Source organism: Acinonyx jubatus, chromosome E2 (assembly GCF_027475565.1).
Source record: "Acinonyx jubatus isolate Ajub_Pintada_27869175 chromosome E2, VMU_Ajub_asm_v1.0, whole genome shotgun sequence".
Lineage (NCBI taxonomy): Eukaryota > Metazoa > Chordata > Mammalia > Carnivora > Felidae > Acinonyx > Acinonyx jubatus.
In genome coordinates, this window is record NC_069396.1 from 58,201,700 (window position 1) to 58,204,081 (window position 2,382).

Genomic DNA, 2,382 nt, shown 5'->3' on the forward strand with positions numbered 1-2,382 from the left:
TATTTAAAAATAAATAAATAAATAAATAAATAAATAAATAAATAAAAATAAAATCTTCCCCCTTAAACAAAAAAAAAAAAGAAATGAATGTCCAGTTTGTACATCCATGTTTACAGCAGCATTATTCACAAAAGATGGAAACAAATGGCCATTGACAAATAAATAAGCAAAATGTGGTTTAAAATAAATAAGCAGGGGCACCCGGGTGGCTCAGTTAGTTAAGCGTCTGATGGGCTCAGGTCGTGATCTCGCAATTCATGGGTTCGAGTCCCGGGTCGGGCTCTGTGCTAACAGCTCAGAGCCTGGAGCATCTTCGGGTTCTGTGTCTCCCTCTCTCTCTGCCCCTCCCCCACTTGCACTCTGTGTTTCTCTCAAAAATAAATATCAAAAAAAGAAAGAGGTGGGGGTCAAATGACCTGGCTGAGCTCAGGTGCCCCCAGCATCCCCTAAACCTCAGCTCTCCCTTCCACTCAAGTGAGTCCCTCCAGACTCCTTCCAGGAAATCCCTATTTTGGCCATTTGGGTTCGCGTCACTGTAACCAAAGCACTGCGCACACGCGAGCCTCATTCAGGGTTGAAATGAGGGATTGAAGGCGGGCTGGATGAGGTGCTGTGTAAGCCTCCAGCGTGGCTGTCCTCACAAAAACGCCAGGGTGCATGGGGCAAGCACCAGCTGCCACTCTGGCACCCTTGACAACCCTCTCACATGTCCCCCCTGATGTTCCCTCCTACGCGGAGCGGTCAGAACAGCTGCGGAGAGCAGGGTGCACGTGGAGAGTTTGCAGCTGTCCTCCAATCCCTGAGACACAGAGGAAGACAAACATACACACACACACACACACACACACACACACACACACACACACACACACCTCCGATGTTCATTATTATGATAATGAGCAATCTTGGAGAGTTTTCATCCTGGGCTGGACACAGAGCTGAGTGTTCTGTTCCAATCAACGTGCTTCCTGCTCACTTCCACCCTGTGAGGTAGCGCGGACCCTCGCTCAAAGCGTGGGCCTCGCACACGCCTAGTCCCCGACACCCAGCACCCCATAAGAAATGCAGGATCCCGGGCCTCGCTCCAACCTACCGGGGCAGACTGTGCATTTTAACGCGGTCCTCAGGACGCCTGGTGGCTAAGTCAGTTGAGCATTTTAACCCAGTCCTCAAGCAGCTCCTACCCATGAGAAAGTCTGCAAAGAGTGAGTGCCAACTTAAATTAACCAGTTCAATTTAGTTAAATTTGAGTTCCAGGCAAATGATGAGTTGTTTTTTAGTATAAAAATGTGCTGATCCTTATCGAAAAAAATTACATCTGGTTTATTTAAACACAAAAGGAATCAGGGGCCCTGGGTGGCTCAGTCGGTTAAGTGTCCAACTTCAGCTCAGGTCATGATCTTGCGGTCCATGAGTTCGAGCCCCTTATCAGGCTCTGTGCTGACAGCTCAGAGCCTGGAGCCTGCTTTGGATTCTGTGTCTCCCTCCCTCTCTGCCCCTCCCCACTCGTGCTCTGTCTCTGTATCTCTTAAAAATAAATAAATACTAAAAAAAATTTAAATACAAATGGAACTGTGCATTATATACATATATACACACATATATATGTATATAAACATGTGTATACATATTTTTTAAGTGTATTTATTTATTTTGAGAGAGAGCACACAAGGGAGGGGCAGAGAGAGAGAGAAGGAGAGACAGAATCTGACAGTGCAGAGCCCAGTACAGGACTCGAACTCATGACAGTGACATCATGACCTGAGCCAAAATCGGGTCAGACGCTTAACCGACTGAGCCACCCAGGTGCCCCACATCCTACACTTTTATTTGCTAAATCTGGTCGCCCTGTGTAGAGGACATTGTGGATGCTTTTATGACACCACACACCCTCTTCGCACTAGTTTCCCCAGATTTCCACACTCCTTGTATCTCAGGTGCAGGGAGGGGGTGCACGGGAAGGAGAGAGTTCCACCCCCTGCACTTTAAAAAGTGGGAGTAGCAGGTGCCTTGGGGCCAAGCTAATCCAAGCAAAATCATACCCTGTGGCCTCTCTGTCTCTGGGTAGGATGTAACCCAATTCATGCCCATATGATAGAGGAGTGTTTTCAGTGGGATTCTTTTTTTTTTTTTTTTAAATATATTGTCAAACTGGCTAACACACAGTGTGTACAGGGTGCCCTCGTTCAGTGGGATTTTAACAAAGAAGCTGACCCTGGTTCTCTTCCTGGATGGCGGAATACGGGATGTGATGTTTGGAATGGTGACAAAAACGGCTTGCCGTCCCCTGAGCAACAGGGCGAGACCCAGACGCAGAGAAATGTTCACCTTTCGCCCCGAAAGCTGACCTACAGCCCTCACGGTCCGATAAGTACGAAATGC